The sequence below is a fragment of the Nicotiana tabacum genome, chromosome 4 (genome assembly GCF_000715075.1).
Source record: "Nicotiana tabacum cultivar K326 chromosome 4, ASM71507v2, whole genome shotgun sequence".
In the NCBI taxonomy this organism is placed as follows: domain Eukaryota; kingdom Viridiplantae; phylum Streptophyta; class Magnoliopsida; order Solanales; family Solanaceae; genus Nicotiana; species Nicotiana tabacum.
In genome coordinates, this window is record NC_134083.1 from 64,884,066 (window position 1) to 64,909,207 (window position 25,142).

Genomic DNA, 25,142 nt, shown 5'->3' on the forward strand with positions numbered 1-25,142 from the left:
ATCAGCCCAAAAATGATAATATGGTATATCAATAAATAACAACAAAGACTGAGATATGATATGAAATGAATGAACATGACTGAGTGTGAAATTACAACTTGAGCATATAATTCAACCACATAAATGACCCTAGTGGGTACCAATAATAGCAGCATTTGTCTAAGCATGATTTTTAATACGTGTCTCAGCTCAATTTGCTCTAACGCGTAGAGAATGTATGGATATCAATAGATTATTCAACTATACAGCTCCATGGAATTTGACCAAGTCAAAATTCCTACGGTGCACGCCCACACGCCCATCACCTAGCATGTGCGTCACCTCAAAACCAATCACATAACACATAATACGGGGTTTCATACCCTCAAGACCAAATTTAAAACTGTTACTTACCTCAAATCGTGTAATTATTTATTCTGCTATGCCTTTTCCATAAGAATTGGTCTCCGAAAATCTCGTATCTAGCCACAATTAATTCGATTCAGCCAATACCAATTATTGTAATTAATTCCATAAGGAAATACTAATTTTCCAATAAAAATCCGAAATTAACTCAAAAATCGCCTAGGGGGCTCACGTCTTGGAACCCGACAAAAGTTACAAAATATGAACTCCCGTCCAACCACGAGTCCAACCATACAAATTTCACCAAATTTCGACATCAACTCAACCCTCAAATCTTCAATTAAAGTCTTTGAAGATTTATACCATTTTCAACCCAATCTTTACCCATTTGAACTCAACAATCTTTCCATAAACCCTATTGATATGTATAAATAATACTCTTACACCCAAGAATCATACTCTTAATCACCCATCTTTACCCAAACTCGAAATTTAAGATTAAGGGTTAGAACCTTACCTCTTGGGTGAAGATCTTGTGATATTTTCTTGTTGGATTTTAAAGCTTGAACAAGATCTTGATGAACAAAGCACTTGAGTTTATTCCTCTCTCTAGAACACTCTCCATTCTCTCTAAAAATGTCAGAGTTTTGCTCCAAAATGAGCTTCAAGGGTTATAAATCGAAGTTGGGTTGGGTAAAAAATTAGAAAGAATTGAAGCCCCGACGCAGATTTGCGATCGCATAACATGTATGCGGTCCGCAAACTGACCGCATAATTGAAGCTCCAAAATGAGGGTCACCTGGATAGATCTGCGGTGATTATGCAGCCCGCATACCTGTTCTACGGTCGCATAATGCATCGCAGAACAGGTTTGCGGTAGCATAATGCACCGCAAATTTTCTCAGATCTTGCCTCGCATATGCTTCACTCTGCGGCCATTATGCGGTCCGCATAATGATTTTGCGACCGCATAGTGGACCGCAAAAATGTCCTCTTATGCCGAAAATTTTCCTTTACTCCCTAGTGCATTGTTCACCCCAAAAAGTCCGAGCCGCGACTCGCAAGCTTGCCGCGAGAAATTTCTATAACCTTTGTACTAATTGATCTACCTCGGCACCACAAAACCTTATATTTCCTTAGCAAAAATTCTCCAGGGTCGTTACACATAAGTCAACATCCGGTCAATCTTTTCAACTTAAATTCTAAACCTTGGAACTAAGTGTTCCAAATTATTCCAAAACCTTGCTGGACCCGAAGCAATTACCCCCGGAAAGTCACATAACAAATATAAAGCATAAATTGAGCAATAAATGGGGAACAAGATTGTAATACTCAAAATGACCGGCCGAGTCATTACATCCTTGCGCTTGTGTTTCTAGTAGTTCTTAAAGTCCTTCCATAAAGGAGGCAACTTCTCAATCATTGCTGCAACTTGAAATGCCTCATTGATGACCAAACCTTCAATAAAAAATTCATAATTAGTAACAAAATTAATACTTTCAACAAAAGCATCAATTCGGATTATACCTTCAGCAAGGAGATCGTGAATTATAACTTGCAGCTCTTGAACTTGGGTAATGACAGGCTTGCTGTCTACCATTTTATACTCCAAAACTTGGCTGCAACAAACTTCATTAAACCGACATCCTCGATTTTATACTTCTTTTCCAACGCATCCCATAGTACTTTAGAAGTTTCTGCATTACTATAGACGTTGTAAAGATCATCCTCCAGTCTGCTAAGAATGTAATTCTTGCACAAGAAATCTGAGTGCTTTCATGCCTCAGTCACTATAAAACGTTCATTATCAGGAGTTGATTCCGGCAGAACCGGAACGTCCTCCTTCATGAACTTCTGTAGACTCAAAGTAGTCAAATAGAAGAACATCTTCTGTTGCCAACGTTTGAAATCAATCCCGAAAAATTTTTTGGGCTTTTCCGCCGGAGCCGGTGGTGGCACAGAACGACTGGAAGTAGCAACATTGTTCGTAGAGACAACCATAGGAGTTACTATTTCTGTCATTTCTGTTAACAACAAAACAAAAACAAAATTAATTAAGGGTGAAGTATTTAAAATCTTCAAACCGAACAACTTTAACAGAAACTGATTAAATTCCACGGTGAAAATTTTATTTCTTCAAACCGAATACAGAACGAGTAGAAAATCATAGAGATTTTAATCTCGTAATGTCAACCAAGGGGTAGAAAATCCAAAGATTCAAGTCTCCAAACTAAGAGTAGAAATCACTAGGATTTAGTCTCCCACAATCAGAATATAAGATGAATATAGAAAAAATAAATTAAGTTCCTTAAGCTTGTTAGTAATCTGTATTCGAAAATATATTCAAAGAATAAAAACCAGAAATGTAGAAGAGCAGAATTATTCTGAGCCCACTAAATTCATAGTGTTTCCTTGAGAAACTTAATCCCCTCCTAGTACATGAGGTTTAGGATTATTTCTTCCCAGGATAGAACGGATTACCCTCACTAGTGTAGCGGTACTTCAAACCCCAGTGACAATGAACGCAAAGAACAATAGTAAATCACACTTACTGCTTTCTTTTCTGTTAAAACAATGCAGAAAGAAGAAGGATAAATCAGAATTTTCGTAAGGAAAATCTGAGGGAGAGTTCATTTATATATAGCCAATAAACGTTAGGTTATACTGAAAAGTTACAACTTTTCATGTAAGGTTGCAACTCAACCGCCAAATTCAAATTAAAACAGGAATATTAAAACGGAGGAAAATTGAATTACAGTTATAGAAATAGTCTAATTTGGATTAATTAATATTGCGTTAATATTAATTAATAAATTTGCTCTAAAAAATTAATCAATCAATCAATCATTTGACCGAATTCGAATCCAAATTCGAATTCGAAGCCGAGCTGAGCCGAGCGAGCGAGCGACGGCGACGACGCGAGGCTTGCCTTATTCTTACCACTTAAAGAGCTAGAAGAAGAACAATTATATATATACCCATCAAATGTCTTTTCCTCCTCCAATATGGGACAATGTCCCTTTGTCAAGGAGGGAAAATCAAATTTTCATTTATCCCTCCATTTCACATTCACCCTCTTTTAAGATCTAAGAAGCTTAAACCCAACAATCCCCCACATGAATGGGGAATGGCTATATCACAGAAATATGCATGAAAAACTGTGTGATTTACAAACAAGGATTAATCGCATCTAGATAAGTAGGTTTCCCTTTGAACTTTCCGTAGTGAACTTATGTCGGATATACTTGATCAATCGGCAGATTTAATATCTTTGAATCGTCAAACTTTGGTGTATACCTAGACAACCATAAGTCACACAACCAACCCTTAACCGTCTTTAGTTCTCATTGTTATGTTCGTTTCAGCCATGAACACCTCCTGGTTTCATAAGTGCGTAGAGAACTGGCCTTGCAAAATTCTCCTTGAAGGTGCTAAAAATTCTCATTTACATAGGTGATTCCTAAACGTGTCATCCCATAGATACACTTTTTGATATAACCTTCTTAAATTTAGAAACCATTAAAAAGCCTTACTGCTTTATCCTTGGTACTGAACATTGTCTCATCATGAGAATAGACCAAAATATTTAGTTGACAACGTTGAACCGTCATTAATGACTTTGTTTGATCTCCTTGAACCTAGATCTTGGGATCTACAGTCTTCTAGGTAGAGTTACCACCACAATGACTTGTCCTCGGCCATAGTCCTATTCCCCTCGAGGATCTTTCAATTACCTCTCTAGTTAGGCCCTTCGTAAGTGGATCCGACTCATTATCGTTTGACTTTATGTAGTCAATTGTGATGATCCCCCCTAGAGAGTAGCCTAACAATTTTATGTCTTCGTTGTATATGACGAGATTTACCATTATACATAATGCTCCCAGCCCTTCCAATAGCCGCTGGACTATCAGGATGTATGCATATTGGTGCCAATGGTTTGGGACAAAATGGACTATCTTCCAAGAAATTCCAGAGCCACTCATCTTCTTCACCGGCTTTATCTAAGGAAATAAATTCAGCTTCCATTGTAGAGCGGGCAATACACGTTTGTTTGGATGACTTCCATGATACCGTTCGTCCACCAATAATGAATATATATCCACTTGTGGACTTAGAATCAGTTGAACTGGTGATCCAATTTGCATCACAGTATCCCTCAATCATCGCATGATAATTACTATAGTGCAAAGCAAAGTCTTGGGTATGTTTTAAATATCCCAAAACACGTTTCATCCCCATCCAATGAGGTTGACCTGGATTACTTGTGTAACGACTCAATTTACCTATAGCACAAGCTATATCTGGTCGAGTACAATTCATGATATACATTAAACATCCCAGCACACGATCATAATTCAATTGTGATATACTTTGGCCTTTGTTCTTTGCAAGTGCAAGATTCACGTCAATTAGAGTCATTGCAACTTTAAAATCTAAGTGCTTGAATTTTTCAAGTATTGTTTTAATGTAATGAGATTGCGACAATGCCAGACCTTGAGGAGTCTTATGGATCTTAATACCCAGAATTAAATCGGAAACTCCCAAGTCTTTCATATCAAACTTGCTAGTTAGCATACGCTTAGTCGCATTTATGTTGGCAATATTATTTCTCATTATCAACATATCATCCACATATAAGCAAACAAAGACTTTGTGATTTGTAACATTTTTAATGTACACACATTTATCGCATTCATTTATCTTAAAACCATTTGACAACATTGTTTTTTCAAATTTTGCATGCCATTGTTTGGGTGCTTGTTTTAATCCGTAAAGCGACTTAGCAAGTCTACATACCTTCTTTTCTTTACCTGGAATCACAAACCCTTCAGGTTGTTCCATGTAAATTTCTTCCTCCAAATCTCCATTTAAGAAGGCTGTTTTAACGTCCATTTGATGCATTACAAGACCATATACCGCAATTAATGCTACTAACGTTCGTATGGACGTAATTATTATAACTGGAGAATATGTATCAAAATAGTCAAGACCTTCTCGTTGTCTATACCATTTGACCATATGTAACGACCCGACCGGTCGTTTTGAAAGTAATTGCCCCGATCCCCTATTTACTGTTTCCCCCGTATTATTTTCTGCTTATGTGACTTGTCGGGTGGTTTTGTTTTAGTTTCGGAGTGTTTTGGGACACTTAGTCCCTAAAACAGAAGCTTAAGTCTTAGGATTTTGATCGTAGTCAGAACTGGGTGAAGACAACTCCGGAATGGAGTTTCGTCGGTTTCGTTAGATCTGTTGGGTGATTTTGGACTTAGGGGCGTGTCAGGATTGTATTTTGGAGGTCTGTAGCTCAATTAGGCTTGAAATGACAAAAGTTAAATTGTTGGATATTTTGACTGGCAATGGAATTTTTGATATCGGGGTCGGATTCCAATTCCGAAAGTTGGAGTAGGTCCGTAATGTTGAATATGACTTGTGTGCAAAATTTGGGGTCAATCGAATGTGGTTTGGTTGGTTTCGGCATCGGTTGTCGAATTTAGAAGTTTCAATTTCTTTAAGTTTGAATCGGAGGATGATTTATGGTTTTAGCGTTGTTTGATGTAGTTTGAGGGCTCGACTAAGTTCGTATGATGTTTTAGGATTAGTTGGTATATTTGGTTTAGGTCCCGAGGGCCTCAGGGTGATTTCGGGTAGTTAGCGGCTTGATTGGAGTTATGAATTTGCAGCTGAAGTGCTGCTGCTACTGGTGTAACCGCACATGCGGAGTGGGAACCGTAGGTGCGAGCCCATAGAAGAGAAGGAGGAGACGTAGATGCAGCCAAGAAGGAGTTAGGCAGGAACCGCAGGTGCGAAGATTTTCCCGCACCTATGAAAGTCGCAGATGCGGGAAGCTGGGCGCAAGTGCGAGGGGGAGTCGCAGGTGCGATGCGTTTTTAAACCTGCGATAGTCGCAGATGCGGTCGGAAAGCCGCAGGAGTGGAGCCTGGGATTCTAAGTGGAATCCGCACATGCGATGGTATTCCCGCAAGTGTGGCACTGCAGATGCGACAGAGAGTCCGTATGTGCGAGATTTCTGGACAAAACACTTAAATACAAGGGTTCACGATTTTTGCTCATTTTCAACATTTTGAGCTCAGGTTTGGCGATTTCTTGAGAGCATTTTTGAGGGGTTTCTTGAGGTAAGTCCCTTGTGCTTATTTTTGATCAATAATTTTGCTTCCCCATTTTTTTTTTAGATAGTTAGTGTGTATTTAAGGTGGAATTTGGGAGTTTGAGACTAAGAATTTGGAAAGTTTGATTTGTGGATTTGAAGGTCCATTTGGGGTTGGATTTTAGTAAATTTGATATGGTTAGACTCGTGAGTGAATGGGCTTTCGGATTTTTTGACTTTTACCCGATTCTGAGACGTGGTCCAGGGTCGACTTTTTAGGGCGAATTTCGGAATTTTTGTTAAAATATTGATTTCATTAATTAGATGAGTCTATTATGGTTGTATTCATGATATGCAATTGTATTTGGCTAGATTTGGGCCATTCGGAGTCGGATAATCGAGGAAAAGGTATTCTTTTGGATTGATTGAGCTTGACTTGAGGTAAGTGGCTTGCCTAACTTTGTGCGCGGGAAATCCCCTAAGGATTTGGAACCATTGTGATATGTGAGCATCGTGTACGTACACGGGCTAGTTGTTATAAAACCCGATTCTTTACTAAGCAGCAACTTGTTTTCCTTTTATTTTGAGTTATACCATTTTAATAAGTATTAATCTTTTTTCATTCTTAATTGAGTTATTCCAATATGTGTAGTTATCCTGTTTAGTCTAATATCGCATGTATACGTGCTTTAACTGCTTACTTGAACTCTGTGAGGCATGCCTAGTTGATTTCCTACTTTTTCCTTGTTCTTTATCAGTATAGCTGTAAAAATATTATTGTTGTATTTGTCGTTTGATATACATATTTACTTTGGGACTACGGAACGGTATTCTGGGAAATCCCCCTATCTTGCATATTTATTTTGGGACTACGAAACGATATTCTGGGAGATCCCCTTATCTTGCATATTTACTTTGGGACTACAGAAGGGTATTCCGGGAGATCCCCCTATCTTGCATATGTATTTTTGGACTACATAACGGTATTCTGGGAGATCCCCCTGCACATTTACGTTTGGGACTACGAGATGATATCTCAGGAAATCCACTGTTATATTTATGTGTATTGAGCTGTTGCCTTCTACGAATTCCTTCTTGTTAAATTTCATTCTTTATTTTACTGCGATATTTCATCCTTGCCTTGCTTTATTATCATATTCCAGTAGGCCCAGACCTGACCTCGTCACTACTCTACCGAGGTTAAGCTTGGCACTTACTGGGTACCGATTGTGGTGTACTAATGCTACTCTCTGCACATGTTTTTCGTGTGCAGATCTAGGTGCTCCTTATCATCTGCACGTTAACCGCCCGATAATAGCCAAACCGATACCAATCCGCCCGATATCTTATCGAGTGGCTAGCAGATTAATATATTTAAAAGCCGATAACCGATAAGCTGAACCGTTAAGCGTAAATAACCTCCCGATAAGTAGCCCTAATTTGGAGACTTCAAGGTATATCTGCCGTGTCCGCAGACCTCGGAGTCCCCTTCTACTTTTTCTCATGTTCATTATCTTGTGTATTTTTCCTTTGTTAGACTCTTATATATAGAGACACTAGATTTTCCTTCTGTAGTTTGTGATTCACGATGTTCCGGGTTTTGGGATTGCTGTGTATTTTTGAACAGTTAGTTGCTAAATTTATGTTTTCATTTCATTATTCCACAAATGTTAGGCTTACCTAGTCGTAGTGACTAGGTGTTGTCATGACGTCATAGGGAGGGGAAATTTTGGTTGTGACAAGTTGGTATCAGAGCTCTAGGTTCGTAGGTGTCGTGAGTCACAAGCCGATTTATTAGAGTCTCACGGATCGGTACAGAGACGTCTATACTTATCTTCGCGAGGCTATGGAACTGTTAGGAAAATTTCACTACTTTGATTCCTTGTCGTGCGTAAATTGTTGACTTAAAAAAAAATTCTAAACTTTTGTATTCTATTCTCTCACAGATGGTGAGGACACGTACAAGCGGATATGATGACCAGGCACCCACGCCCCCTGCTAGAGCTGCAAGAGACTGGGGCCGGGGTAGAGGCCGATGATGTCCATGTGGTGCAGCCCGAGCACCCGCACGAGCTGCTACAGAGGAGCCCCAGTAGCTCCAGCTGGAGGACAGACACCTAAGGTACCTATTTCTGCACCAGCCTTCTAGGAGACTCTAGCCCAGTTTCTGAGCATGTTCAGCACCTTAGCTCAGGCTGGATTGATTCCACTTGCTCCTGCCACATCTCAGGACGTGGGAGGAGCACAGACTCCCATCGCCGGTACTCCAGAGCAGTGGGTTTAGGTCAACAAGGTTCCAGAGATTGTACCAATGTAATCGGTAACTCTAGCTCAGCCCGAAGTTAGGGTAGCAACTTCTGAGGTAGAGCAACACACACTTGAGAGGTACAAGAAGTACCACCCACCTACCTTCGGCGGATTAGCTACAGATGATGCTTAGGGTTTTCTAGAGGAGTGTCATCGTATTCTCCGTACTATGGGCGTAGCGGAGTTGAGTTGGGTTTCTTTTACTACATTCTAGTTTAAAGGAGAAGCCTATCAGTGATGGCGTGCTTATGAGCTGAGTAGTCCGGATGAGGTAGCTTCACTTACATGGACTCAGTTCTCGGATATGTTTTTGAGAGAGTATGTCCCTCAGAGCCTCAGGGATGCATGGCGTACGGAGTTTGAGCAGTTGCGCCAGGGTTCTATGACTGTGTCAGAGTATGTAGTCCGTTTCAGTGACTTGGCCCGACATGCACCGACCTTGGTTGCCATAGTTCGAGAGAGGGTTCGACGGTTTATTGAGGGACTCCACCCCAGTATCCGGATTAGTATGGCCAGGGAGCCGGAGATGGATATTTCTTATCAGCAGGTTGTGAGTATTGCTAGGATATTGGAGGGAATGCTTGACCGGTACAGAGAGGGAATAGAGGCCAAGAGGTCTCGAGAGACTGGTTATTATTCTGGTGCTCATACCGTAGCAGCTTGCCATGGTAGGGGTTGTGTGAGTCGCCCCGTTCATTCAGCTCTTCCAGTCGCCAATGGTGTTCCAGCCCTTTCTAGGCCCCATGAGCCTTATTATGCACCGCCAGTATCTAGTGTGCCTTATGCACGGGGTGTTCCTAGCGGCCAGTCCAGCAGATCTAGACCGAGCTAGCCATAGCAGCCACGCCTTCCGAGAGCTTGTTTTGAGTGTGGTGACACTCGCCATTTGGTGAGGGATTGCCCCAGATTTAGGAGGGGTTCTGATGTTTGGCATATTTCGATATGTGTTGATGTTACTTTGCCCATGTTTTAACCACTTCTTGATGTTATTTAATCTTTAAAACGCCCAACATGGTGTAATTATTGGTTTGATGACTAATTAAGTTATGTGTGACGATTTAAGGTGTTCGGAGTGAAAAATATGAAGAAAAGGTGGTTTAGCCAGAGGAAGAAGGGTTGGATGCGTCGCATCCAACCTAGGAAAACATCATCCTGCATGCAACCTTAGCAGTGAAGTTGGGCCATAGCGTTCGCCATCGCGTGCGAAACTGGGAAGTAGAAGAGAAGGCTGGATGCGTCGCGTCCACCATCGCATGCAAAGCTGAGAAATAGAGGACAAGGTGGATGCGTCGCATCCACCTTCGCAGGCAAAAAAAATTGAAATGGAGGACATGGTGGATGCGTCGCATCCACCTTAGCATCAATCCCTGAAGCCGATTTGGACTAGGAATAGGAAAGCTTTGGCCCACGACTTTTGTACGCAATATATAAGCTAAAAACGCCTCTTTTAGGTTATCTAACATATTGGGAAGGGGGAAAAAAGCCACGAAAAAGCTGTGGAGGCCGGAATTCATCAAGTTCCATCTTTCTCCCACCAAACTTAGTAATTTTTATGTTTCTTTATATGATTTGTTGTTTGGCTACCATGTCTATGTGGAGCTAAACTTCACGTTCTAGGGTTGTGGTTCTTTCATGACTATTGTTATTCGGATATTGATTTTTACTTCTTGATTTATCATATTAGTTTATTTATTCAATCTTGCACTTAATTATTTAATTGCTTGATCACCAATTGAATATTATCTACGAATCTAGAATTGAACTCGAAAGTGGGAATTCTATATTGCATATAGGATTGAGTAGGGCAAGTTCTTGAACTCGGGCATCGGGGAACGGATTCGTGGTTAGGATAGACATATACCTAATTGCCTTGCTTGGTTGATTTACAGGAATTATAAATGCGTTCTTGTTGATTCTAACTCCATAGACATATAGGCGTTAGGTTAGCTTGAATAGGCGAGTAAGAACTCGACAGATTCTTATGAGCAATATTAACCCTGTCAACCAATAAGCTAGATAAATTAGTCGGTCAATTCAATTGAAGAATACAATAGGATTGTTAGATAGCCCATAACCCTAGATCGTTTTCATTACATTGATATCATAAAAATCTGCTCTTTCTCTGTTCAAAGTTTATTATTAGAATAAAATATTTTTAGATTTAATTCTTGTTTAGATAATTAAGATAGGCTAATTTAGTTAATAGCTAATCATAAGTCCTCGTGGGTTCGACATCCGACTTTTAGTCACTTTATTACTTGACGACCGCGTATACTTGCGTGAGTGTGTTTGGTCGCAACAAGTTTTTGGCGCCGTTGCCGGGGACTTAGAAATTTGCTATTTTTCTAGATTAGACATTTTTTTATCTATTCATGTTTTTTTATTATTTTATTTTAGTTAGTATTTTTTATTTATTTTAGCATGGCATCTTGGAATAAAAATTGTTCGAATGATGGTTATTCTTATTTTGATGATCCTTGTCCATATTGTGGAGGACCCCACTGGTGGAAAAATTGTCAGAATGTTCCCAGGAGCGAGTTGTGCGCACAATCTCAATCCTTTGAGTGGAATATTTGTAATATGTGTGGTGGTCAAGATGGCCATTGGGATGGTTGTCCTAATTTTGTTCATCCTTCTCTGAGCCCTTATTATGATCTTTCTAATGATATTTCTGAGTTTGATAGGGGCAATGAAGTGCAGGATATGGAGCCTGATGCATATATTAGAGATATTCTGAGGCAAGTAGCAGAGCAACAGGATGAACTCAAAAAAGATATGAAAAGAATGAGGGCAGCAATCACAAGAATGAAGGCCAATATGGAAGAATTGAATGAAGAAAGCGAGTACCAGCAAGAGAAAATTTTTGAAAAAGAGGAGATTTTGAGCCAAGCTTGGCTGGCAGAACAGGCTGAAAAGTTAGAAATATATGAAGCTCAACATGAGGAACTTACTGATGGGATGAGACACTTTATAGAGGGAAGATCTAAACTGGGACAAGGGATCTATAAATTTGTCACTACTATTCACGACTTGCAAGATAAATTAAATGCAAAGGTTGTTGCGTCTATCGCCCAACAAAATAGTAATGAGTTGTCAGAAGCTGAAAAGGAGCTTATACGCCAAATTGAGGAGCTAAAAGTGGAGAGCCAATCATTCGAGCATATTTCTGTTGATGATGCCCATGTTGAGAAAAGTACACTAGAGCCATGCGAGGTAGCAGATAATGTTATATTTGAAGACTCTAATGTGTGCACATATGAGGATATAAATAGTAATACAATTCTAAAGTTGGGGCGTGTTGGTCCTCATTCTAAACATTTTTCGACATTGTATTTGGATGATGACATGGAAATCGAGTCATCTAAGCCTTTGGAGGAGTCAATGGAAGAGGAACATGATGCCTATATTTTTGAATTTGTCATGCCAAAAAGCAAAAAATACATTCCTCATCTAAAGGCCGAGAAGTGTAGAGTGAAAAATTTATTACTTGGCCTGGTTATCTTTGTAGCCCCACCACTGGAGCATAGCCGCAAACTGGATGCCATGTTAGGGGCTCAATTCATAAGTTCGAGGTGGAGGCAAAAAAGTGGTTCACGTCGTGCCGCTACGTTAAATCAGGCACTTGTTGGGAGGCAACCCAGATTTACTGCTTTCTTTTATTTTTGTTTACTTTTTATTTTATTTTATTTTTATTATTTTGTAGTATTTATTTTTGTTTTGTAGGATTATGAGCATAGGAAGCAAAGCCATTAGAAGAGTGCAAAAGCGAGCTAGATGGTGAGGACTAAGTGTGGGGTGCCCACACAAAGGACGATGCCTGGGGAAGTCTGAGTACCTCGTGAGCCGCTATTGCTTCGGCCTTTGGCCTACCAGGGAGTCTCGTTTACCCTCTTATTATTTATAATGTGCATTGAGGACATTGCAAAATTTTAAGTATGGGGTGAGGAGATCGTTTGGATAAGTTTCTGTGCTATTTTAGCTTAGTTGTAGTACTCATTCTTAAGTGTAGTAGCTTTTGTGAAGGAAAAAAAAAATGAAAAATTAGAAAAATTGGACTTTTCCCGACGATTGATCTCCTAGACAGTTTTCTTGAGGGATTAAAGTCTAAACAAAAATCCAAAATATATCTTTTAGCTTTCTTTAGGTAGTAATAATCCCCTGTGGTTTTTCTTTGTGCCTCGGTTCTTTTCCATGGGATGTAGTTTGAACCGGGTAGTTTTTTTCTTTTCGAGTAGATTAGGAATTTAGGGAATAAAAGGAGCAAGAATGATGAACCTAGGCGCCCTTGACTTGTTTGATAGTAACATATTTATACTTTCGCATGTGTAGTATCTTCTGTATGATTTGAAATTATTGATGATGCCTTGTTAAAATGGATAGCATGTTTTGTGGCGCTTATTTCTCATTTTCTTGACTTGTGTTCAGTTTGCGCTTAATGCTTAATATCTCGTGGCTTCGTGAATACTTGCATTACTTGAGAGTCGGAATGTGATCGTCCTTAGTGAGTCATGTGCCATGTGTGGTGAGGTTTTTGTGTTGTCCATGTATTGTACTTGTGTCTAGAACTTGCCCAGTATGTGAGTTGAAGCGAAATTTTAGGTGATGCTCGGTTTGAAAAATGATTTTAGGCTTTCTTTGATCTTTTTGAGCTTATTGCTTATCACAAATAAAATCTATCCCTAGTTAACCCTTTTGAGCCTGTAGACCTTTTATTTGGTACCCACATTACAAGCCTATACCCTTTTTATTCTTAATTGACATTGTTTTGATCCTTTTACCTCTTAAAGCACTTTAATTGTTAGATGAGCGCTAAAAGAAGTAAGAAGGGACTAAGTGTGGGGTGACTTTTGAGTGGAACCAATGAAAGAAAGAAGGGTGCACTTATTTTGTAAAATAATACACCACTAGTGGGTATGAATTAAAGTAGTGCTTAAAGAAAGAGGAAATATTGTTTGAAGTGATATTATTGGTGAAATTGAAAGGGTGTTGAAGAATTCGCGCTTAAGTTATTTGGTGATGTATTAAAGTGCTTAGGAGGGTGAGTCACTATTCCTTAAATATATCCTACCCGTCCCTTAGCCCACATTACAACCATGAAAAAGTCCTAATTGATTTTAGATCGAGCGAGCTTACATTAGTAGAGATTTACATTAAGGGCAAGCCTATGGTACCAACTACATGCATGTGACTTCTTCTGTGAGAGTGAGCGATTTTCTTTGATATATGTGAGTCATTAAAATATATTTGATCATGAGATTCGAATGTGTGGATTGAACTCGCTCTCTTGTTCTTGTTGTGAGGGCACATGGTTTCACGAGGGATAGGTAACGTTATTAGACTTCTCTATGATGTTGGGTGTTCAAGCCATGAGTGCATTGTGACATTGAGTCGGTTTTTGAGGTTAGGATTGTTGTGAGCATGTTGTCTTTGTTTGAATATTTTTAAAAGAATGACACAAGTAAAGGTAAGTGTGTTGATGCATAGTCTAGAGCCTAATTGTAGCAAATAACCATGGTCATAGATGTAGTGTGCTTTGAATGATAAGAGCTTAATTTTATTTTGTTTACTATAGTGATGGTTTGTTCGAGGACGAACAAAGGCTTAAGTGTGGGGTAGTGATGTTTGGCATATTTCGATATGTGTTGATGTTACTTTGCCCATGTTTTAACCACTTCTTGATGTTATTTAATCTTTAAAATGCCCAACATGGTGTAATTATTGGTTTGATGACTAATTAAGTTATGTGTGACGATTTAAGGTGTTCGGAGTGAAAAATATGAAGAAAAGGTGGTTTAGCCAGAGGAAGAAGGGTTGGATGCGTCGCATCCAACCTAGGAAAACATCATCCTGCATGCAACCTTAGCAGTGAAGTTGGGCCATAGCGTTCGCCATCGCGTGCGAAACTGGGAAGTAGAAGAGAAGGCTGGATGCGTCGCGTCCACCATCGCATGCAAAGCTGAGAAATAGAGGACAAGGTGGATGCGTCGCATCCACCTTCGCAGGCAAAAAAATTGAAATGGAGGACAAGGTGGATGCGTCGCATCCACCTTAGCATCAATCCCTGAAGCCGATTTGGACTAGGAATAGGAGAGCTTTGGCCCACGACTTTTGTACGCAATATAAGCTAAAAATGCCTCTTTTAGGTTATCTAACATATTGGGAAGGGGGAAAAAAGCCACGAAAAAGCTGTGGAGGCCGGAATTCATGAAGTTCTATCTTTCTCCCACCAAACTTAGTAATTTTTATGTTTCTTTATATGATTTGTTGTTTGGCTACCATGTCTATGTGGAGCTAAACTTCACGTTCTAGGGTTGTGGTTCTTTCATGACTATTGTTATTCGGATATTGATTTTTACTTCTTGATTTATCATATTAGTTTATTTATTCAATCTTGCACTTAATTATTTAATTGCTTGATCACCAATTGAATATTATCTACGAATCTAGAATTGAACTCGAAAGTGGGAATTCTATATTGCATATAGGATAGAGTAGGGCAAGTTCTTGAACTCGGGCATCGGGGAACGGATTCGTGGTTAGGATAGACATATACCTAATTGCCTTGCTTGGTTGATTTACAGGAATTATAAATGCGTTCTTGTTGATTCTAACTCCATAGACATATAGGCGTTAGGTTAGCTTGAATAGGCGAGTAAGAACTCGACAGATTCTTATGAGCAATATTAACCCTATCAACCAATAAGCTAGATAAATTAGTCGGTCAATTCAATTGAAGAATACAATAGGATTGTTAGATAGCCCATAACCCTAGATCGTTTTCATTACATTGATATCATAAAAATCTGCTCTTTCTCTGTTCAAAGTTTATTATTTATATTTTTCTTATTTAATTAGTTAGAATAAAATATTTTTAGATTTAATTCTTGTTTAGATAATTAAGATAGGCTAATTTAGTTAATAGCTAATCATAAGTCCTCGTGGGTTCGACATCCGACTTTTAGTCACTTTATTACTTGACGACCGCGTATACTTGCGTGAGTGTGTTTGGTCGCAACAGGTTCACCTTCACAGACTTCTGAGGTATAACGTGCTCCACCGGGACCTCAGGATATGATTACAGCACCAACTGCCACCCCAGTTGCTCAACCAACCAGAGGTGGAGGTCGGGGAGGTAGAGGTCGCCCTAGAAGGGGAGGCCATGCCAGATATTATGCCCTTCCTGCTCGTACAGAGGCAGTCGCTTCTGATTTTGTCATTACAGGTATTGTCCCGGTCTGTCATAGAGATGCGCTTAGTATTATTTGACCCAGGCTCTACATATTCTTATGTGTCCTCTTATTTTGCTCCGTATTTGGGCGTATCTCGAGATTCTTTGAGTTCCCCTATTTATGTATCCACTCTTGTGGGAGATTCTCTTGTTGTGGACCGCGTGTATCAGTCGTGTTTGATTGCTCTTAGTGGTTTTGAGACCAGAGCCGATTTATTATTGCTCAGCATGGTGGACTTTGATATTATTTTGGGCATGGACTGGTTGTCACCTTATTATGCGATTCTTGATTGTCACTCTAAGACCGTGACGCTGGCTATGCCAGGATTTCCTTGATTAGAGTGGAGAGGTACCTTAAAGTATACTCCCAACAGAGTTATTTCATTTCTTAAAGCTCCACGAATGGTTGAGAAGGGCTATGACTCGCATCTAGCTTATGTGAGAGATGTCAGTCTTGATACCCATACAGTTGAGTCAGTTCCAGCAGTGAGGGACTTTCCAGATGTGTTTCCAGCTGATCTTTCGGGCATGCCACCCGACAGAGATATTGATTTTGGCATTGATCTGTTGCCAGACACTCAGCCCATCTCTATTCTCCCATATCGTATAGCTCCTCCTGAGTTGAAGGAGCAGTTATAGGAGTTGCTTGATAAGGGTTTTATTCGGCCAGTGTGTCACCTTAGGGTGCTCCTGTCTTATTTGTGAAGAAGAAGGATGGTTCTATGCGGATGTGTATTGATTACCGCCAGTTGAACAAAGTCACAGTGAAGAACATATTTTTATTGCCTCGTATTGATGACTTATTTGATCAGTAGTTACAGGGTACCAAAGTGTTTTCTAAGATTGACTTACGCTCAGGCTATCATCAGTTGAAGATTCGGGAGCCAGATATACCGAAGACTGCTTTCAGGACCAGATATGATCACTATGAGTTTCTTGTTATGTCTTTTGGGTTGACCAATGCCCCAACAACTTTTATGCACTTGATGCACAGTGTGTTCCGGCCTTATCTTGACTCATTCGTCATTGTGTTTATTGACGGCATTCTAGTGTACTCCCGGACTCGGGAAGATCATGAGCAGCACCTGAGGACTGCGCTTCAAACCTTGAGAGAAAAGAAGTTATATCCAAAATTTTCAAAGTGTGAGCTTTGGATAGATGCAGTGGCATTCTTGGGTCATATAGTATCGAGTTAGGGGATCCAGGTGGATCCGAAGAATATTGAAGCAGTGCAGAGTTGGCCCAGACCGTCCTCAGCTATAGAGATCCGGAGTTTTCTTGGTTTGGCGGGGTATTACCGCCGATTTGTAGAGGGTTTATCATCTATTGCAGCTCCTATGACCAGGCTGACCCAGAAGGGTGCTCCGTTCAGGTGGACAGAGGAATATGAGGAGAGATTTCAGAAGCTCAAGACAGCTTTGACTATAGCCCTAGTATCGGTATTGCCTATAGGTTCGGGGTCTTATACTGTATATTGTTATGCATCACGGATTGGTCTTGGCATAGTGTTATGTAGGACGGTAGGGTGATTGCCTACGCGTCCAGACAGCTGAAGGTGGATGAAAAGAACTATCTTGTCCACGACCTTGAGTTAGCAGCTATTGTTCATGCCTTGAAGATTTGGTGGCATTATTTGTACGGTGTTCCTTGTGAGATTTACACCGATCAACGGAGTTTGCAGCATCTGTTCAAGCAGAAGGATCTTAATTTGTGTCATAGGAGGTGGTTGGAGCTGCTTAAGGATTATGATATCACCATTTTGTAATACCCTGGAAAGGCCAATGTGGTGGCCGATGCTTTGAGTCGTCGGGCAGAGAGTTTGGGGATCTTAGCATATCTACCAACAGCAGAGAGGCCCATGGCATTGGATGTTCAGGCCTTAGCCAGCCAGTTTGTGAGATTGGATATTTCTGAGCCGAGTCGAGTATTGGCTTGTGTGGTCTCTCGGTCTTTGCTTTATGATTGTATCAGGGAGCGTCAGTATGATGACCCCCATCTGCTTGTCCTTAAGGACATGGTTCAGCACGGTGATGCTAAGGAGGTCACTATTGGAGTTGATGGTGCATTAAGGATGCATGGTAGGATATGTGTGTCCAATGTAGATGGTTTGCGTGGGTTGATTCTCCAGGAGGCTTACAGTTCGCGGTACTCTATTCATCCAGGTGTCGCGAAGATGTATCAGGACTTGAGACAATATTACTGGTGGAGGAAAATGAAGAAGGACATAGTAGAGTATGTGGCTCGATGTCTGAACTGCCAACATGTAAAATATGAGCATCAATGACCAGGTGGATTGCTTCAGAAGTTAGAGATTTCAGAGTGAAAATGGGAGCGAATCATTGTGGATTTCGTTGTTGGACTCCCACAGACTCAGTGGAGGTTTGATGTAGTTTGGGTGATTGTGGATAGGCTGACCAAGTCGTCTTATTTCATTCATGTGATGACAACCTATTCTTCCGAGAAGCTAGCTCGAATCTACATCTGTGATACCGTCAGGCTTCATGGCATACCGATATCTATTATCTCTGACCGGGGTACGCAGTTTACATCATGATTCTGGAGATCCATATAGCAGGAGTTAGGTACTATAGTGGAGCTGAGCATAACATTTCACCCTGAGACGGACGGACAGTCCGAGCGCACTATTCAGATACTAGAGGATATGCTCCGTGCTTGTGTGATAGATTTTGGGGGTGCTTGGGACCAGTTTTTTCCACTTGTGGAGTTTGCTTACAACAACAGTTATCAGTCCAGCATTCAGATGGCATCGTATGAGGTGCTGTATGGTAGGCGGTGTTGGTCCTCAGTGAGTTGGTTCAAGCCGGGCGAGGCTAGATTTTTGGGTACGGACTTGGTTCAGGATGCCTTGGAGAAGGCTAGGGTGATTCAAGATAGACTTCGCACAGCCCAGTCCAGACAGAAGAGTTATGTGGATTGGAAGGTTTACGATGTTGCATTCATGATTGGAGAGTGGGTCTTGCTCCGGGTTTCGCCTATGAAGGGCGTTATGAGGTTTGGAAAGAGGGGAAAGCCGAGCCCAAGGTTTATTGGTCCCTTTGAGGTGTTGCGGTGAGTTGGGTAAGTTACTTACGAGCTTGACTTACCTCCCAGCCTAGCAAGAGTTCATCCGGTATTCCATGTTTCTATGCTCTGGAAGTATCACGGTGATCCGACTCATGTATTGGATTTCAGCTCAGTCCAATTGGACATGAATCTATCTTATGTTGATTAGCCAATGGCTATTTTAGACAGGCAAGTCAGAAAGCTAAGGTCAAAGAACATTGATTCCGTGAAGGTTCAGTGGAGGGGACAGCTGGCCGAGGAGGCGACTTGGGAGACCGAGCAAGATATGTCTCTATGCTCATCTTTTTACCACTTCAAGTATGTCTCTATGCTCGTTCGAGGATGAACGATTGTTTTAAGAGGGGGATGATGTAACGACCCGGCCGGTCGTTTTGAAAGTAATAGCCCCGATACCCTATTTACGCAGGTGCGAGCTCACAGAAGCAAAGGAGGATACGCAGATGCGGACAAGAAGGAGCTGGGCAAGAACCGTAGGTGCGAAGATTTTCCCGCACCTGCGAGAGTCGCAGATGCGGGCAGCTAGGCGCATGTGCGAGGGGGAGCCGCATGTGCGATGCATTTCCGCATATGCGATAGTCGTAGATTTGGTCGCATAGCCGCAGGAGTGGAGCCTGGGATTATTAGTGGAATTCTCACCTGCGATGGTATTCCTGCAGGTGTGAAATTTCTGGACAGAACACTTAAATGCAAGGGTTCGCGAGTTTTTCTCATTTTCATCATTTTGATCTCAGGTTTGGCGATTCCTTGAGAGCATTTTTGAGGGGTTTCTTGAGGTAAGTCCCATGTGCTTTTTTTTTTGATCAATAATCTTGCTTCCCCATTTATTTTTCCACCTAGTTAATGTGTATTTAAGGTAGAATTTTGGAGTTTGAAACTAGGGATTTGGAAAGTTTGATTTGTAGATTTGAAGGATCATTTGGTGTCAGATTTTAGTAAATTTGATATAATTAGACTCGTGAGTGAATGGGCTTTCAAATTTTGTGACTTTTACCCGATTCCGAGACATGGGCCCGGTTTGACTTTTTAGGGCGAATTTCAGATTTTTTGTTAAAATATTGATTTCATTAATTAGATAAGTCTATTATGGTTGTATTCATGATTTGCAATTGTGTTTGGCTAGATTTGGGCCATTCAGAGTCGGATAATCGAGGAAAAGGTATTCTTACGGATTGATTGAGTTTGACTCGAGGTAAGTGGCTTGCCTAACTTTTGTGGGGGAAATTCCCTTAGGATTTGGAACCATTGTGATATGTGAAAGCCGTGTACGTGAGGTGACGAGTACGTACACGGGCTAGTTGTTGTAAAACCCAATTTTTTACTGAGCAACAACCTGTTTTCCTTTTGTTTTGAGTTATACTATTTTAATGAGTATTAATTTGTTTTCATTCTTAATTGAGTTATTCCAATATGCGTAGCTATCCTGTTTAGTCTAATATTGCATGTCTACGTTCTTTAACTACTTACTTGAACTCTATGAGGCATGCCTAGTTGATTTCCTGCTTTTTCCTTGTTCTTTATCAGTATAGCCGTAAAAATCTTACTGTTGTATTTGTCGTTTGATCTGCATATTTACTTTGAGACTACGGAACGGTATTCCGGGAGATCCCTTTGTCTTGCATATTTACTTTGGGACTACGGAACGGTATTCCGGGAGACCCCCTGTCTTGCATATTTACTTTGGGACTATAGAACGGTATTCTGGGAGATCCCCCTGTCTTGCATATTTATGTTGGGACTACGGAACAACATTCCGGGAGATCCCCCTTCACATTTACGTTTGGGACTATGAGATGGTATCTCGGGAGATCCCTGTTGTATTTCTGTGTATTGAATTGTTGCCTTCTATGAATTCCTTCTTATTAAATTTCATTCTTTATTTTACTGCGATATTTCATCTTTGCCTTGCTTTATTATCATATTCCAGTAGGGCTCGGACCTGACATCGTCACTACTCTACCGAGGTTAGGCTTGACACTTACTGCGCACCGATTTTGGTGTACTCATGCTACTCTCTGCACATGTTTTTCGTGTGCAGATCTAGATGCTCCTTATCAGCCGCACTATCAGTGAGCCAGGACAACTTTGGAGACTTCAAGGTATATCTGCCGCATCCCCAGACCTCGGAGTCCCCTTCTACTCTTTCTCATGTCCATTATCTTTTGTATTTTTCCTTTGTTAGACTCTGATGTATAGAGACACTAGATTTTCCTTCTATAGTTTGTGATTCACGATGTTCTGGGTTTTGGGATTGCTGTGTATTTTTGAACAGTTAGTTGCTAAATTTATGTTTTCATTTCATTATTCCGCAAATGTTAGGCTTACCTAGTCGTAAAGATTAGATGTCGTCACGACGTCATACGGAGGGGAAATTTGGGTCGTGACACCATAAGTCTTTCCTTATATTTGTCAATAGTACCATCATCTTTCATTTTCCTCTTAAAAATCCATTTAGAACCCAATGGTTTATTTCCTAGAGGAAGATCAACCAATTCCCATGCATGGTTGTTCAGTATGGATTATATTTCACCATTGACTGCCTCTTTCCAAAATAATGATTCAGAAGAAGTCATAACTTCTTTAAATGTTCGAGGCTCATTTTCTAATAAGAAAGTCATAAAATCTTGTCCAAATGAAGTAGACGTTCTTTGAAGTTTACTACGTCTTCGATCTTCCTGATTATACATACTTTCTTTTGTTTCCTCCCGAAGTCGTTTAGATCCTTCCCTAATAAACTCACATTCCTTTTTATACGGATATATACTTTCGAAAAATTCAACATTATCTGATTCTATAACCGTATTATTATGAATGTTGGGATTTTCTGATTTATGAACCAGAAGTCGATATGCTTCACTATTTGTTGCATATCCTATGAAAACACAATCAATAGTTTTCGGTCCTATCTTTACCCTTTTGGGTTTAAGAACTAGCACTTCTGCCAAACACCCCCACACTTTAAAATAATTCAAGTTGGGCTTCCTTCCTTTGCATTTTTCATATGGAATGGATTGCGTTTTGCTATGGGGTACTCGATTTAATATCTGGTTATCCGTAAGAATGGATCTCCCCACAAGTTCTGTGGCAAACCAGAACATATCAACAAAGCGTTCATCATTTCTCTTAATGATCGATTCTTTCTTTCCGCAATCCCATTGGATTGGGGCGTGTTGTTTGATGAATAATTCCATATTCTAAACATATTTCTTCAAAAGGAGATTCGTATTCACCACCCCTATCACTTCTTATAATTTTTATTTTCTTGTCAAGTTGCGTTTTAACTTCATTTTTGTATTATTTGAATGCATCTATTGCTTCATCTTTACTGTTAAGTAAGTAAACATAGCAATATTGAGTACTGTCGTCAATAAAAATTATGAAACACTTCTTTCCACCGCGAGATGGTATTTACTTCATGTCGCAGATATCTGTGTGAATTAAGTTTAAAGGATTTGAATTCCTTTCAACTAACTTATAAGGATGTTTAACATACTTAGATTCCACACATATATGACATTTTTATTTGTCGTATTCAAACTTTGGCAATACTTTCAAATTAATCATTTTTCGCAAGGTTTTATAATTGACATGTCCCAAACATATATGCCATAAATCATTTGACTCAAGTAAGTAAGAAGAAGCTGAAATTTTATTATTGTCAACAACTATTACATTCAGCTTAAAAAAGCTCTCAGTAAGGTAACCTTTTCCTAAGCACATCTCGTTCTTACTTATTACAAATTTGTCTGAAACAAAAACACACTTAAACCTATTCTTGACGAGAAGTGAAATAGAAACTAAGTTCTTCCCTATTTCAGGAACATGACAAACGTTATTCAGAGTCACCACCTTGCCAGAGGTCATCTTCAGGAATATCTTTCCATAACCTTCAATTTTGGCCGTTGCAGAATTTCCCATAAAAATGGTCTCGTCGGGTCTAGCGAAAGCATATGAAGCAAAAACTTCTCTAACATCACAAACATGGCGGGTGGCACCATAATCAATCCACCACTCTTTAGGATTTTTCACTAAGTTGCATTTAGATAACATAACGCACAAATCATAAATATCATCATTTGTTTCAACCATATTTGATTGTCCCTTTTTCTTCTCTTTCTTTGGAGTACGACATTCTGCAGCTTTGTGTCCAACCTTTCTGTAACGACCCGACCGATCGTTTTGAGCTTTAGTGCGTCGTTCGGAGATTTGAGGCCTTGAGTAGTTTCACTTCAGGTATTATGACTTGCGCGCGTGGTCGGAATTGAATTTCGGGAAGTTCAGAGTTGATTTGGAAAGAAAACTCTCATTTCAGAAGCTTTATGTTGGAAGAATTGACTAAGTGTTGATTTTGAGTAAAAGGCCTCAGAATCGATATTTGAAGGTTCTAATAGGTTCGTATGATTATTTTGGACTTGGGCGTATATCCGGCTCGGGTTTTGGATGACCCAGGAGCGTTTCGGCACCTGTTGTGGAAAGTTGGTATTTTGGAAGGATTTCATAGATTTGGGTTGAAGTGTATTTTAATGTTATTGATGTTCGTTTGGGATTCCGAGTCTGGGAATAGATTCATATGGTGATTCTGGTATTGGGAGAATGCCCGGATGTGGATTTGGAGGTCCGTAGCTCATTTCGGGATCATTTGGCAAAAGTTAAAAATTTAAAGGTTTTTGAGAAGTTTGACCGGGAGTGGACTTTTTGATATCGGGGTCGGATTCCGATTCCGGAAATTGGAGTAGGTCCGTTATGTCAAATGTGACTTATGTGCAAAATTGAGGTCAATCGGACGTGATTTGATAGATTTCGGCATCGATTGTAGGAGTTTGAAGCTTCAAAGTTCATCAGGTTTGAATTGGAGGGTGATTCATAGTTTCAATGTTGTTTGGCATGATTTGAGGCCTCGACTAAGATTGTAATATGTTTTGGAACGTGTTGGTATATTTGGTTGAGTTCCTGAGGGCCTCAGGTGGATTCTGGATGGTTAACGGATCGAGTTTGGACTTGGAAGAAGTGCTGAGGCAATTGATATATGGTGCAATCACACCTGCGTGAAAAGGGCCGCAGGTGCGGCGATGTGGTCGTAGAAGCGACATTTGGGAGGAGCTAGGATAGCCGCAGATGCGAGAAAAGCTCCGCATAAGCGGAATGCGAGCTGGCTGTTGGAGTCGCAGAAGCGGAAGGTCTCCGCATGTGCGAGACCACATGGGCACGTTTGGCATCACAGGTGTGGAGCTGTGCTAGGAAGAGGGTATGCCCAGGTGTGAGGTTTTGGCTGCACCTGGGAGACTACAGATGCAGTGAAGCGGCCGCAGGTGCGGTAGTCGGGCTGGGCAATGTTCTTTTTAAACAAAGGGGTTGGATCAATTCCACTTCATTTCGTCCACAAGAGCCGATTTTGGAGCAATTTTGGAGTGCCATCTTCATTAGCTATTATGGGGTAAATGATTTCTTCACATTGTGAGTTAAATACATGATTTTTATGTGGATTCAAGCATGAAAATATTTAGAAATTTGGGATTTTGAAGAAAAATCTAGAAATTGGTATTTTTGGATTTTGACCATGAAATTTGACATGGAATTTGGAATGAATTATATATTTGAGTTCGTGGGGTTATGGGCGAAGAATTTCGAATTCCGGACACGTGGGCCCGAGGGTATTTTTATCGACTTTTCGAGCGGAGTTGAAAATTATTGTACATTGAATTATAATGAGTATTAGAGTATATACTTATGGATCTGTACCTTTATTGACTAGTTTTGGAGCGATGGGAATTGGTTTGAGTTGTTGGAAAGGCTTTGGAGCCGGTTGTGGAATTTCGGAGCGAGGTAAGTCTCCTTTCTAACCTTGTAAGAGGGAATTAACCCCATAGGTGAATCAAATTATTATGTGCTTCTATTTGTGGGGGCTAGGTACGCACGAGGTGACGAGAGTCCGTGCATAGATACTATTATGCTTATGTCCGAGTAGTCTAGGATCCATATCATGTTGTACTTGCTATGTTTGCGCCCTATTCGTTAATATAATGGTGTAAAACATTTAGAAACCCGATAAAGGGATTGTAAAAAGGTTAAACTTCA